At 34.7% G+C, this 16,453-nt stretch overlaps 1 protein-coding gene across 4 annotated transcripts in view; it reads left to right on the forward strand.

The window, feature by feature from the left end:
• The first annotated feature begins 491 nt into the window (after window positions 1-491).
• LOC5576634 (pancreatic triacylglycerol lipase) overlaps window positions 492-16,453 on the forward strand; it is a 98,057-nt gene continuing 82,095 nt past the window's right edge. Inside the window, exons 1-3 of one of the 4 annotated variants that reach the window (XM_021840081.1) lie at window positions 628-1,335; window positions 8,804-8,900; window positions 9,008-9,188. The gene's annotated coding sequence lies outside the window, so the exon portion shown is untranslated. The other 3 variants (XM_021840083.1, XM_021840079.1, XM_021840080.1) reach the window with 3 other exon arrangements.

Genomic DNA, 16,453 nt, shown 5'->3' on the forward strand with positions numbered 1-16,453 from the left:
GTTGTATTGCTGCAGAAATTATGCTATACCGTATAGTATGTTGTGAGAAATGTACTATCAAAGTTACCTGAATTAAAAAAAAAATACTCCGTATTACGGCAAGAGAAGAGCAATAATTTTCGACCTACAAGAAATCTGTGCCAATTTTCGTATGCCATAATCGTATAGATAGGTCGAAAATTAGTGCTTTTCCCCTATTTTAATTTGGCAACTGTCATTACAATCTAGTTCTGAAAAAAGTTTGTTACAAAAAGTTTTTTTGTTGGATTCGATTGCAGAATTCAATTTCCGTAGCTTTTGTTCAAGAAATCCGTAGACCAGTACAATGTCTTCAATTCCGTAGATCTGCGGAAATTTCCATATTCTGGCATCGCTGCACGGGACTGCCCGACCAACGACGACGACCGCAAGCGACCGCGGGTGTCGCCAGTCGGTTCCAAAGCGAAAACCTTCCCGCGATCGCGCCAACGATCGGTAAAACGGCCCGAAGTGGCGCGCGATCGGTTCAGTCCCCAGCCAACTGCCAGTGAGTGAGCACGTGCTTTTACGCCTTACGTTCGCGAGTTTGCGAGAGTTCGCGCGCGCGAGTTATTGCGATCGATTCGTACGAGCGGTACGAGGTTGGTCAATCCGTTCCAAAAAGCTGTTCGAGTGATTCCTCGAAACGGCTCTTGTACAAGCTGCTTGCATCGATTGCAGCACCAACTGAAGAGTGTGGAAAGCACGAAAAAAAGAGCGTTGGAAAAAAATAAAACGCGTCACGGTGAAGATGCGAATGCAACGTGATGCATAATGTGCTTATATACTTGAATGTGTCACGTATTTTTTTTTGAGTGTATTTGAGAAGTGCCACCTAGTGTCACCGCATTTTTATTACATGTGCACTTTAAAATTGATTTCTCCCTGAAAAATTGACAAAATTTTATAGTTCTGGTTGAGCCAGTTACGATTCGAATTAGTGAACTCCACCCGCAGCTGTCGAAGGCTGCTTGCTCTTGGCTACAGCTTCAGAAAAATCGAACGTTCATTCCGTGCCAAACTCTGAATAGTGTGATCGAATGATTTCAAGTGGTGCCAATTAACGACTCTACACGAGGAAGTGAAACAAATTTGTAATTACCAGGAAGTTTGTCCAACCTTTGAATAGTGTGAGAAAACAACACATCGTGAGCTAATTTTGAACAGTGCATTTCTCTTCCCTTTCCCAAGGAAGCAACGAAGAAGCTCGTGACCTGTCAATCCAGTAGATCGGTTTCCTGTCGAAAAACCCCCGATAACCAAATCCATCTGTTCACTCTCCCGTTCGCTATAGCTCTCGGTTTCAACCGGAAAAAGGTTTTTGCGACTAAAACAAAATGAAAATGCTCCATAGAAAATTGAAACGGCCTCCATGACAAACGCAGTTATTTACCATTACCGTTCATATAATGATCCACGAATAAACGGAATAGCTCCATTAGGGGTATGATATGGCACCGGTAAGACAACCAATTTTCAAATTAAAAGTGAAAAATTTTATCTATCGCTGAATAATTTCAAAATACACCGTCAATGTCAAAGTATGCTCCATATAAAACACAAAATGTACCCATAGCACAACGAAACAAGTTTTTTTTAAGCATCAAAATACCACTATTTACATTATTTAAGGTCGTTGTATCTATTGCCGTTTTCGAAAATGTCGTAGCACGTCAGATTTTGAGATATTTACTGTTAAGAATCCATTATTTATCATCAACTTCCGTGCAAGTTTACCTGCTTGTTTGCCGATATATGTGCTTAAATTATGACACATATCACTTTTTAAGTGCTGAAGAACATGAAACAACAAAGTTTGTAGTGAGCTCGTTACTAAAAAGGTATTTTTTTATAGTTTAGAAAAGTGTTGTATTTGTCCATATAAAAGAAACAATGAATTATGTATGGAAGCTGCAAGCATGTTAAAAAATTCGTTGGAATAGAAACGGACAATTTCAATGAAATTAGGTCTCATACTTAGGTTTAAGTCCTATTTGTATGTTAATTTTCATTGAATCACCAAAAAAATGTAAGTCATGGTTTAAGGTTCATTCAAAAATCAAAGAACAACAACACGCAAGAATAATTTTCAATTAATTACGCCATACACGTAAAATACCCGTTAAACATAACACCAATTTTATACCATAAACTATTCTATTTAAAATTGTTTCATTGACTTTTGAACTAACATTACGATCTTCTATACAGTTTTCGGTGTCCGGCCATTTGGCCAAACGCCGTTTGTCCGAATGCCATTTGGCCGAACGGGTCATTTGGCCGATTGACATTTAGCCGAAACACGAACAAAAAAAAATGGTTCAACGTTGATGATTATGAGTCATAAGTGTGGCTTAATAACTGATCAGGTAATTAATTTGTTGATTTTGATAATATGGCCGAACGTCATTTTTTCGCTATAATAGTGCTCCAATAGAATAATTAAAACGATCCGTTAATTCAGGACGAAGTTGTGAACTCGCGTCAAGACTCTAAGCTGATAGTTGGTTCGTTTCTGGATTACCAACGGCGTGCTAAGTTTACTCCAGAGTGATTTTCAGCAGATTTTTTTTCTTCTTTTAAACATAAGCTATTCTTTCGATTTGTAACTAAATAGTCAATATTGACAATAATTAATCTTATATTTTTATTGGGAGTTTTACCTTCTTTAAATTATCGGCAGTTCTTTGTAGTTATACTGATATAATAATTGTTTGCATTACACTTGCTTATATTTTCATAAGAGATTTTTCCTTCTTTTGATCATAGGCTGTTCATTCATATTTGAATATGTTTCATAGCTTTTTGGAATTATGGCTTATAATACGCTCATAAAGAGTCTTATTAAAAACATATTTTTAGCACAAGAGTTAACTTTGGTTAGATGTCATTTTTCTCCGAGATTAACTCTGCACCGTTGGTTTCGTATACCAATAGTCAAGTGCACGTCAAATAGGCTCACTGTTTCCTCGTTGAGAAAAGAAGAAGCCAAAACTCGTGATTGCTAGAGCTATGAATAAAATTACGATTCGAAGCATTGAAGCGAACCGATGCTACAGAAGGACGAAAAAGTTTTAAACTGTATTTTAGTTACTGTCAAAAGCTGACTACAAACGCAATGCAAAAATCTCTGCTGGCTACTATTACCGATTGCAGGGAAGTTAATAATTGCTTTCATTTAGGATGTTCTTCTTTCAGCATTGACTTTTTCTTGAACTAATACTAACGATGATTTATCCTTCTTTAAGAATAAATTCTTCGTTGAAATTCAGCTTTGAAATTCATAAAAAATGCATGCTAACTATTGTTCATCATCTATTATTTTCAATTTCGGCCAAACGGCATTCGACCAGATGGCGTTCGGCCAAATGATCCGGAACCACAGTTGTCATGTCTGTACAGCATACAAACTACCAAATAGTATTTGTTATATCAGTTAGACTAGGAGATATTTTGAACTTGTAAATTAAGGATGCCTTCAACTCTGATCTTTCCTAATTTAATACAATTTAATCAAATAGCTTATTTACAAAACTATAACAAGTACTGTGGTCATTTGGTATCCCAAATTCGTAGAGTACATTTTATAAAAACACTTTATCCGTATGTCCTCTGTAGTCGCGGACACTACCACTAGGCTAAGGATGGCCCCAGATGCCCTCCGTAAATTGAAATTCTTGATTGTGTAGAGAAACAAATACACTGTTAACTCAATTTACGAACTAGATCAGGGATCGTAAATTAAATCAATTCGTAAAACTAGGTTTACTAGTCTGCTTGTAAGTTATTTTTATTATTTCATGAAATTGTGCTTTTTGATATTCTAAGCATATCATACATATATATTTTTCTTAAGAAGGCTTAAATGTGTATGAGCTAGGCTCTTCCAAAAAATCAATGGAGAACGGTGCTCCCGAGACCGGTATTATAAAAAAAATACTTTGGGCCCGTTTTGAAGTTATGTCCTTTTGATTGTTCGAGTCCAAAAAATCAAAATAAATCTGAGATATATAAGGCCCAAGCTAATGTCAAAATGAAAAAGTAGTTTTCATCATTTCAATCGACAAATCGAAAAAGCACACAACTGTTTTATTTGCAAAATAGAAAAGCCGTGTTTTTGTTTATTTTTCGCTTTGTTGGTTTTAGGGGCGAAAACTGCTTTTCAATTTTTGACATTTACTCCATTTTTCCTTGGGCCTTTAGCGGGTTGTCATTTGCATGATTATCAGAGAAAATATACCATCAAAGTTGGTTTATTTAGTTATTTGTATCTTCTGAGTTGAGTTTTGAATGAGAATATCGACGAATTTTGAATGGTTGCCCTTTTGAAAGTGTAGTCATTAAAAACACTTATTTTAAATACCGTCGATGGGGGTGACAATGGGTCTAGGGGGTGAGATTGGGTCAAAACGGAAAAATATGTTTTGTGAAATATTTCAGCTAATAACGCTGATATTACTAAAATTAATAATTTATATGTTAGGGAACATATTATTACACATAATTCATAACAATATACATTTTTAGAAATAGTAGTTTTGGTTTACTACATCAATAAACTTGCATGTTGAAACTAGATAAAATTTATAACATTAAATTTCTCCTGTACAAAGTATCACGCATGTACTCTAGCCTCTATCGTTGTATTAGTAGAATGTTGAAAGTCTTTTCATTACACATCACAGGTATTTTCCGGAATCTGTTTGATTTTCCCACAAAAAAAAATATTTTTTTCGGTACGATGTCTAAAACATTGAAAATGGGGGTGACAATGGGTCAAGCAAGAACGATAGTAAATGAAATTCCAAATCCACTTTTTTGACATTTTACTGTGCCGGGTGTTCTCTTTTTTCATTAAGATGTGTTTATTCTTTCTATATACAGCATCTCTGAAACATCAAACAAGTCTACTTAAGTATTCCGTACATTGAATAACAATATAACGCATTTTGACAACTTCTCAAACCAGCAACTGTGTTTCGTGCGCAGCAACATCGTAAATTTTTATCAAAAGGGTGTTTTTTTCTAAATTTGATTATTTATCAGTGTTTTCATATAACAGAAACATCTCAAGGAAGTACAAATGAGTTGGATCGCTGAAATACTGAGATTATGACGTCAACTTCTGCCTGAAATTTATTGATCGTGGAATGTCGCACCGAAATTTAACTATTTGCGAAGGTTTAAAATAATCACTGTTTCAGTACACCTTTGGGGAAACTGAATGGGCTTTATAGCAATGGGGATGAGACTTTGAAGACAATTTGAGGGAAAAACCAAGAAAATTTATGTAAACTTGACGATAAATGTTGGGTTTACATATTTTTTCTCATAGCTCTTCAATTTTCTGTATAATCTTTCTTTTAAGTGAGTTTATCATACTTGTGAAACATTTTAGATATCTTTTTGTCTTGTTTGCATCGTTTTTTATCAATATTTTTCAGTTGTGAATGGTTTTGAAATTATATTCTCAAAAACAAGTTATATTAATTACAGTGACCCAATGTCACCCCCTCTATGGGGTGAGATTGGGTCATTTTTCATTCACTTGTGGTGCCGCTGTGAATAAATATTTGTCTTTAATTTTTTGAACAGTTGTTAATGTACCATCAAAGTACATACACACCAAATTTGAAGTTTATTGGAGTTAAATTGCGATAGTTATTCAAAAAATAAATCGCACATATCCCTTTTTGACCCATTGTCACCCCCAACGACGGTATATCAATAATGCTGTTTAATACAGTTAAGCATGTTCAAATGATTTCAATGACACATTGCACTTATATGCCACAAACATATTTCATAATTATCTGATTTTCATAGGCTCAAGTGCTATAAGACATTACGGAGCCAATTTTGTATTAATTTTATTCATAAAATATTGTTATAGCCCATTCAACTGCCCCCTCGGCTGCTCCGGAAAACTTTGTAGTGCCTCAGAACTCAAACTTTAATTGCTGGGTAATTCACTATTGTGATCATTTGTAGCATACATTACTAAATTTACATTTTTCACTAATCTACAATACTACCTGTAGCTTTCGATAACACATGTGAAAGCTCTGGTTGAATAATGAAAGAACCCATTTTCAAGCCCACTCGTGAAGAGATATCCTAATGGCTTGAAATGCGCCTAAAAATAGTAAAAAATCTCGCGTGATTTTTCAAAACGACCTATCTAACAATTCACACATTTCGAGAAAAACGAGCTTAAAGGTTGTGAAAACATATTTTGAAACTATATCAAACTGAAGAATTTGTCTCCACTGTGTAGCCTTCAGAGGGAAGCAGTGTAATAGAATTCAACGTAAGGATGGACATTTTGACAGTTTATTGGTAAATTACAGTGAAATCTACAAAAAATATCTGATGTTTTTGATCAAAACTATGTGCATAGGATGAATCACATAGGTCGTTTTGTTTCAACAATTGTTACATTGGACATTCACTTTGGTCAATTTGTTTCAATTATAGTAGTCTCGGACATTTTAATTAGTGCACACAGAAAACTTGTTTTATTGCATTTTGCACCCACGTGTGCTCATTTTGTTGTGGTGTGATAATCGGAAACGCCAGCTGTACTTTGTTGTGACTCATTCAATGCCACGGCGTCGCCATTTCCCCTCCGTCTATATATTCTATGTAGCAACAGAAGGAGGGAAGGAGCTGTATATAGGACTTATTGCTCTCTCGCTGATTCTCTCTCATTCTTCCCCTCGTTCGGAAATGGGATTTGCTCACACTTTCTCGTGGACATGGGACTCACATGATGCGAGTTTCCTACTACACGACGGACCGACTGCATTCATACCATATATCACGTTTCTTCTCTCTTGGTGTGTGCAAGCAGCGCATTCTCGTTGCTCGTGTTGGTAACGGGAAATTATACATGGATCTGCATGTTATCATGATCTTTACATCCTGCTGCTTAATATCAGCTTTGCAAGCAATATGCAAATCATATGAAGGGGGAGTGGAAGCCGAAAAAATGTTGATTCATATGATAATACATGTTTCATCAAAACGACCAACGTAATTCATTTTGCTTTTCTACTTGAGCTTTTCAATTTTGCAATGCACTACTACTCTGAAAAAAGCGACTAAAATTAGAAACCTATTCGAGAAATGTACTATGTAACCTTGACATCGTGTTTGTTTATTATGTTACATAGGACATATGGTTTATTCTCTGATCAAAGGTCCATTGGTTTTTTTTAATGTAGAAATAGATTATTTTTTGCAAATGTATCAATACGAGAGTTCTCGCATGATGCTAAGTGATGCAAAACCAATGCCTTACAATGATAATCTCGATTTGTTTACATTTGTTACTTAGGACGTTTTGAAAAGTTAAGTTAAGTTATCCCTTATTATAATTTTTTCATTGAATCATACAACTTGCAGAGCTTAATTTTACTGATCTTCCTTAGAAATCAATACTCACATCACCCCGGATTTCATTTTTCCGCATGTATTTAACCTAAGTTCCATCACCCTGAACGCATCGCAATACATGATTGTCAAATTTCCGTTTTATCGCCCGCGGACATTCTTGGAAATCTTCCCTCGTGACAAACAAAACGTTCCTGGCATCCGATCTGACATTTGCTCAAAGTAAATTACCTAGTCAAAGCGGGTCTTCTCACAAGCTGAACAAGTGAGCATTTCTGTATGTAGACAGTCACGGGTGTCCTTGGTAAACAACACGCTGTGAGCTTTTCTCTAGCGGACATTGCCGAGAGCCGTCTTCCCCCGCAGCAAACAACACGCTGTAACTTTCCTGCAGCGGACATTGCCGAATGTCATCTTCCTCCACACGGAGAAAACGGAAAACCCATATTTGAGTATTTTTAAACTTACTTTTGCAAATGAAAACAACTTCTACCACATTATCATAAAATTAGATTAACGCACGAACCTCCGGAATTGAGTGGAATGAACTCACTTTTGAGTACTACATTTTCTCCGTGCACGGCAAACAACACGCTTTCGATCTAACATTTGCACAAAACAAAACAACAAGATTGATTTGAACCTCACCACTACAAACACTCAATTTTTCTCTAGTAAGGGATAATTTAATTGCAAGCTTTTTTCATGTAATGAAATAGGAGCTTTTTCGATACGAAATAATATTTTCGAAAGGACACATTCATGGTCATGAAATCTTTGACATTGGAGAGGATAACAGAAAACATTCATATTTTATGAAACAAAAAAATCAAATGTTTTGTCTTCAGAAATTGTTTCCCAACTTTGTAGAACATACTCCGATCTTAATGTCTGCAGAAACTAGTCTACTAATCGAATCATACGGTTTTTGGTATCAGTTAAAAATGTTGTGTAACATGAAATACAGTTCTATGGCCTATATTTCATATACAAACGCAATAAAATGCTTTATAAGTATGATGAAATTTAAAGATAATGATGTTGCAATTTGATTTTTCAATACTTTCTATGCAGCATTGCTTTAGCAACTATCGGTATAATACGTGTTCTTTATGGGTCATACTTTTATATTGGCGGTGAATTTTCCAATTATTTACTATAAAATATTATCCACTTTGAAAGCCTCGCTAATAAAGAAAATAATAATTATTATTATTCACTTCAAATCATAAAATTAGTTGATTTACCGGTACCACTTACCTTTTTATGAACCAACTTTACTTATTCATGGAACATGCCACAAATTGTAATGGTAAATAACTGCTTTCGTTCTGGAGCAGTTTTCAATTAATCACGGAAATTTTCAATTTATTATTTGTGCGTTAAAAAGGCTCCCGTTTCGTCCAGATTGTGATCGTACCATCCCAAAAAGAGAGTGAGTCGTATCGTCACCAGCTCGCGTAGCTCATTGCACAGAGTACATCCGAGTGCGTTTATATTCGCCTGCAGTTGCATAGACATTTATGGGCCGCCTTCGAAAGTTGCCCATAGGTGACGGCGGCATTTACTCCTCTTCTCCTTATCCCACCCACAGTCTTACATACATATAGTCCCAGAGGACGACGTTTCCCAGCATTAGAAGATAGAGAAGGAGAGTGTTTGCACCGTTTCCAACTTAAGTGAAGAAAAATAGGCTCACCAGCTACAACGAAAACGAGGAGGACAGCAACGGGCAGCAAGAGAGAACCCCCGCTTTGATGCATATTATTGCAAACGTAAGTAACATTTTTTTATCGTATACCTACCTACTGAATGATATGTGTCTGCTTTTTCCTTTCGCTGAGCGTACCTGCAGTGTTTTGGATTCGTAATCCATTCGAGTGTGAATTTATGCTTCTTGTCACGAGTTTTAAGCGTTTTTTGCTTTCTGCTGCAAGTCATGTAAGAGTGCTGGGGTGGTTCCTTTACTTGTTTTTTTTTAGATGTGGGATCCAATATTCATGATTATGTGCGACATGAGTTAAATAGGGAAAGTGTACCAGTTATGGCTATAGTGGTTCCCTATTTGGCCATATGTGTTCTCTCGAAAACTTTCACATTTTGAACGTTTTAACATCAAGATTCATTTGATATCAAAGTACTAAAACAAACAGGATGATTAAAAATTTTATTATTTTTTTACTTCAAATGAAAGCTGCATCCTTCCTTTAGATTTATCAAAAAATTGACTTTTTTGCGCAAAGTATTTAGCTAGCTCGCGTGCCAAACTTGATAATTTGTTTATGGAAAAACAGCCAACGCTCATAGATAACACAGTGGATTTTTTGCTTTGTCATTCCCTGAAATTTATGGCGATAAGATATTTTCCTGTGTGGAATGTCGTCTCAGCCAAAAACTACAAACCGGAATTTATGATACGCACAACATACGGACCGATAATTTGCGTTCTGTTGATAGAAGAACCATCTTCGTTAGCAACTCATCGTGACATTTGATTTTTTTTTATGGGATTGTTATTTTGAATCCACTATACATCGGAATGACATGCAAAATTTTCAAAGGGTTACGAACATACAGACTTGACACCTAGATCAATCACTTTCAAAATCTATCACCCAGTTCACACTATTGTCATCTGGTGAGCATAGTCTCAGAACAAAAGGACCAAAAATGCTTTGCCGAATGACAAATGACCAAAAAAACAAATGGACAAATGGTAATTTACGACTGTTAAGGTGTTTACCGAACTATTCTCTATTTTAGATTATATTAAACTTTTGGTAGCTAAACATGTTAATTAAAATATAACATTTAATTTGAATATTGTCTGTTATTTTAAGATATCCCGCATGCTTCATCTGTATTACCGCATTATAACATACGAATGTACATCGCCAACAATGCCAATGCTTATAGATACGGTAGACTTTTTGCTATGTCATTCACTGAAAATTTATGACGATCAGCTATTTATCTATGTGGAATGTCGTCTCAGTCAAAAATTACAAACCGGGATTCATAATACACAGAACACACGAACCGACATTTTTTTTTCTGCTTGTTGATGGGGGAGAACCATCTCCGTTAGCAAATCATCGTGACTTTTGATTGTTTTATGGGTTTGTTATGCTAAATCTTATATACATCGAGATGACAATCCAAATTTTTGAAAAGCTACGTTAGAATCTTTCAACGGAAAAACAGACTTTACATCTACATAGAACAATATTTTTCAAAATCCATCTCACAGTTAACATTATCATCATCTAGTCTAACCATAGTCTCAGGACAAATAGTCAAGACAGACCAAGTTAGATGATATTTTGGAGTAGTATTGATATGTTAAGAACTCGCATCAGCTCTGATTATTGAGATACTATGTTGATACAGATGAATCATCAAATATTTGCCGTATCATAAAACTCATACTATTATTATTATTATTATTGTTTATTGACATAAAAATTTTGGAAGAGGGAAAAACCCCTTTGAGTGATTTCCATTTGAAATCTTTCTCAAAAAGGCACAAAACCTCTTCATCTTTTCAAAAATACGTTACAAAAAACAAAAATATATAATTAAAGGCTCTTCCGGAGTAGATCCATAACGGAGCCAATGTCTTCCAGGTGAGGTCATCATAATTAAGGATCATCCAAATGTTTCACAGAGCCAATCAACGACACGAAAAAGTTCTGAACTTGTATAGCTGAAAAGAAAAAGAAAAAAGAAAACAAAACAGCAAGTATCAAACATGATAGGAAATTTCATATAAATATTTATTTAAAATTTTCAATATGGGAAGATATTTATTTCCCAAAATATCACGAACAGACACAGGAATATCAAAACCTAATCTGATTATGTTGTCAAAGAATTGTTCTCGTGGTCCTCTAAATCGAGAACATTTAAAAACAATATGATCAATGTCTTCATAAGATTCATTGCATTCACAAATATTTGAATCTATAATGTTCATGCGGTATAAATAACTATTACAAATATAATGGTTGGACATCAATCTAGAGAGGGAACAAATAAAATTACGCCCAACATACAAGTTTTTAAACTAAGGAACTAGCTTTACCTTCGGGTAAATAGAATAACAATAACGCCCTTGGATGCTCGTGTTCCATGAAAGTTGCCAATTATTCAAAGAATACTTTTTCAATTTTGTAAAATATTCAAAATAATAAATATCGCGATTGTAAGTTATACCACAAAAAACACCCAATTTTGCCAATAAATCAGCCTGTTCATTACCATAAATATTACAATGAGCTGGTACCCAAACAAATTTAATAACATATCCCCGAGAATATAAACGATGTAATAAGCTTTTAATTTGCAAAACAGTACGATGTGTTTTGAAATGAAAATTACTACAACTTAAAGCATTAAGACTACTAAGGCTATCAGAACATACCATATATATGTTAGGAGCGGAATTTTCAATTAAATTACAAGTAAAATACAGAGCAGTTAATTCAGCTGTGAAAATCGATCACGGAGATTCCAATTTATAAAAGTGGGCTAAATTGATGTTGAAAACTCCAAATCCTGCCATATTACCCACCAAAGATCCATCTGTAAAAAATATTTGATTTTGTTCCACTCCAATAAATTTTCGATCAAATAAAAATTTAGCCATACGAAAATGAGCATGACAAGGAATTTGTTTTAATTCTTCAAGTAAAGATAAATCAATACATGGGCGGAAGGTATGGACATCCATCATAAAAACCAGGCGTTGAAATTGGGATAATGGTTTCTTCAGAACAATATATGAATGATTGTAAAATTTTGTTAGTTGGATTAATTTCGAAAAGGGATTTTAACAGATCAATTATAGGATGATTATTTGAAAAACAATTTATTAAAAACTAACAATTTAGTTCGTGTAAGCGACTTCTTAGAGGAATAATGCCAGCAAGAATCTCAACAGATTTTGTATGGGTAGAATTCATTAATTTTAAACAAATTCGCAAACACCGAAACTGAATTTTTTTAAGCTTCGAAAAATATGTCTGAACAGCACTTCCAAAAGTAAAACAACCGTATTCCATAACTGAACGAATAGTTGTTTTATAAAGTGTAATCAAATCAGAGGGATGAGCACCCCACCATGTTCCAGTAATCGTACGAAGAAAATTGATTCTCTTTGAACAAATTTTTTGAATATATTGGATATGATAAAACTCATACTATTTGCTTTGAATCGCACTCCATATAAAAAACATCGTAATCTATAAACGTTATAAAATGGTCGGTCGGATATTTTTGCAAAATAAATTAAAACGTTATTTCTGTGTGAAGTAAAGATTTCGGTAAGAGGTGAGGTGATGATCGTTGCAAATGATTTTATTATTTATAAATAGAGCTTCAATTTCAATGTAACTTGTAGCAAATGAATGTTGTTTGTCTTAAGTTGCACCAAATTTTATCTTGTGAAGTTTTTAGTGTTGAGAAAAGTTTATTTCTATGAAAATAATGGGCCGTATGAATAAAATGTAGTAAAGTTGAGTTTACTACATTCTCGGTAGTAAACGCTATATATGGAATACGAGTGGAACATGTTTTTTGTCATTTTCCTTTCTACATCTTTCGAACATACTACAAACAACGCATTGCTATGAATAAAGGTAGCATTTACTACAAAGCTACTGGTAGTTAGCTTCAGAGGTTGCTACACATGCTTTGAGATTGCGGAATTGAATGGAATAATTTACTTTTGAGTAGAAATCATGGGAAAACGATATGAGTTTTGATATTTCGGAAGGTTTTACTTTGAGTTTTGCTTAGGAATTCTGAGGTTACGAAAACATTCACCCCGCCTATTCTGAGATTCCGGTAAAATTACCGGCAGTAGCAATTTGTAATATTCGTGTAAATTCTGGCATTACGATAATTATGTTATTTTCTAGAAATTTTAGGATGTCGGTAGGAATTCAGATATTTATTATGTAATTCTGAATTTTACGTGTATATTCTGACATCTCATATTCTCAGATTTCCTTTGGAATTCCGGAATTCCTGTAGGAACTTTGGGATTCCGATAGGGATGTCGTATGTTTTATGATAATTCTGGAAGTTCAAATACCATTCTAGGAATATTACGGAAATATTAGAAATCTGGTAAAAACTCTAGAATTGGGGTGGGAATGGGATTCCGGATATTAATCTCTTAGAGTTCTGTGGGTATATTTGAGACGGTATTTCTGTACGAATCTATGAGATTGCGGTGGGATTCCTGCGAATTATTGTGTAAATATTTGTAAATCTGAAAATCAATCTTTGTAATTATTGTAAAAACCTTTAAGATTCCGTTGATCTCCAGTTCCGTTGGAATTTCAAAGCAAAGCTTTCATATAAACCTTTGGAATGTCTGTAAATATTTTATAGATTTCAATGGGATTTTTTGTGAAATCTATAAGAATTTTAATAATTTCAAAGGGAACCCTGGTGTTTTAGGGGAGATCCTCATTGAATTCTAACGACTACCAATGGATTCACTACAATTCCCATAAAAATCTCTACATTCTAAGTTCTAGAAATTCCAAGGATACTATCAAAAACCCCACCAAAATAACGACCCAAGTAACCATGGAGCATTATATTATTGCATATATAATGTAGCTGCATTGCCGTAAGCCTACCATTTAAGTAGTTTAAAAGTGGAAAAGGGCCCTTTTACAGTTGCACTAATGCAAAAACGACGATAAAGCAATGAAGCAATTTATAAAGTAACATTAGTGCAGCAGTGCAATTTATAAAGTGATATTAGTGCATTGATACATTTGTAATGTAGAGTTAATGCTATATTTCTTGACAGCTCTTGAAATATGTCGAATAAAGGCAATGTTACATCAATGTTGTTGATATGCAGTAGAATACGTGCAATGTTATAATGCTTGTGGTTACTTGGGGAGAATATCACAGAAACACTTAGAACTTCCGGAATTCAACATGCTGTTAAGAACACACGGGGAGCATCAACATTCTACCGAAATTTCATCAGAATCTCAGTACTGGTGCTAGAAAATATGTGGTTCCTAATTTGATAGCTGTAGTCTCAAGATCTCTTTATAGATAGTAAGCTAATATTAAAAAAAAATCATCAATCACTGGCGTTGGCGACGACCGAAAACCACTCAGAAAATTCTTTGATGTATCATCATCATAAAATCATAGACATAAAGAGAACACCAGCCAAATCGCAAAATTACTCTACAAATCTTGTCAAATTACAGCACCTTCATGATTTTGTGCAAACTGTCGCGTAATCGATTAGATTCCATGCATTTCCTTCAGCGTCACTCTGAATAGATTGTACTTTACGTGCAGAATCACTCTGCACTCTGAATGGAAATTTCTTAACGTGCAGCTTAAGTCACTGCTCATGTTCGAAAGTAGTAAGTACTACATGTTTGAAAAGTTTTTTATTCATACCAAAAGTGTAGTAAACTTTGTGGATTTTGTTTTTGAGTAGATGCTACATGTAGTAAAGTTCAACGTTTTTTATTCATATCAGCCAATGTAAAATTCGTAAATCATATGCGGTACGGTAATGGCAGACATAAATAAATGTCTGGTTCTAAACAAGAATTAAAACGTGGGGATAGCCTGGAATGCTTGTAGAGCGCTTTTGGAAATTTCTTAAAATATATGTACTGAGTACACGCACCCTGAAAAAAGTTCGCTTTTCGTACACAGCTCGAGCAAGGTGGTGTCGGCAATGGCTAAATGTGCGACCGCTCTTTAGTTAAAAAATCACTCATATTTTCAAAAAAAAAAACACAGATCTAAAAGCTTTGTGTTTCAAAGAGCATAACAAAATATGAACTCCTAGGGACGAATGACCTTCGGGTTCATGCTTAGGATACTCGAAACGGGCATCTAAGAGAGCCGAAGGAGATGTGATGTTGTGAAGGACAATATGGGATCGTGACGGACTTTGGTTTCAGGTTGGCCGCTTGCGCTGCAGAATCTTTACCCGTTCTGTGGCGTAGTTGGTTAACGCGCACAGTCTAGCGTATTGGGAGTCGTGGGATCGAAGCTCACCAGAACGATTCCTTTATTTTTCACAATTTTACATCTCAATTTGTCCAAATTGACTTCTATGCCTACGAACTGCAGTTTTTTTTATCAAATATAACAAAACTACAATACTTTTCATTCTTTCTATTCTTGCCTATAATGTTTAATTCTATGGCTCAAATTTGAAGACATAGGTTTCCAATTTAAAACAGGCGTTTTTATTTCGAATTATATCACTAACAAATTACACGTACAACTAAATTTTGGTATCGTGATATTTGTTCATAACTTAGGGCGGTAAGATGCAGCTTTTCAGCAAAATCAAGCTACAACCCTTAGGAATTTTATAATGGTTGAAAATTATTTCTAGTTGGCAATTTTCCCGGCGTTTCAGTTCTCAGAGTACTCTCATACTTGTCACACTACAAACGAATGCAAAAATGATCATTTTACCTTAAGACTCTCAGCTATTAACTGATTCTATTCAATGAACTTTATGTATCTACGAATATTTTTTCTGAATATACACGGTGTCCTAGAAAGTATGGGCACGACTTCACCATACTGCCATTTCAAGACTAGTGAAGATAAAAATTCAATTAGTAATGTGTTGATAATGTAACTTTTTTTTTTTTTGAAGCATCTCTTATCAGTCTTTCACAAATCGCATTATTTTTGAGCGACTTTGTTTTACAAAATTTGTTCTCTGTCAGAAAGTGCGTATAGTAAAAATATGAAAAATATATATTTATCAGCGCCGATATGATTATTGATCAGACTATCACTTATTCAAATTGAATTTTAAACTTAAGCACGTAAAATTTGTATTGGAACTAAAAATCCGATTCCAGCCATGATAGAAACATGAATAAATCAAAAATTAAAGTTGCCTATCCATGGGGGTTCGTAATTCTGAAATGTATTATTTTTTATTACCATTTAAATACCTGAAGAGCCAAGTACCGTTTTGAATCGAATCCCGGACAGCTTCAAATTCCGGACCCTC

Source organism: Aedes aegypti, chromosome 2 (assembly GCF_002204515.2).
Source record: "Aedes aegypti strain LVP_AGWG chromosome 2, AaegL5.0 Primary Assembly, whole genome shotgun sequence".
In the NCBI taxonomy this organism is placed as follows: domain Eukaryota; kingdom Metazoa; phylum Arthropoda; class Insecta; order Diptera; family Culicidae; genus Aedes; species Aedes aegypti.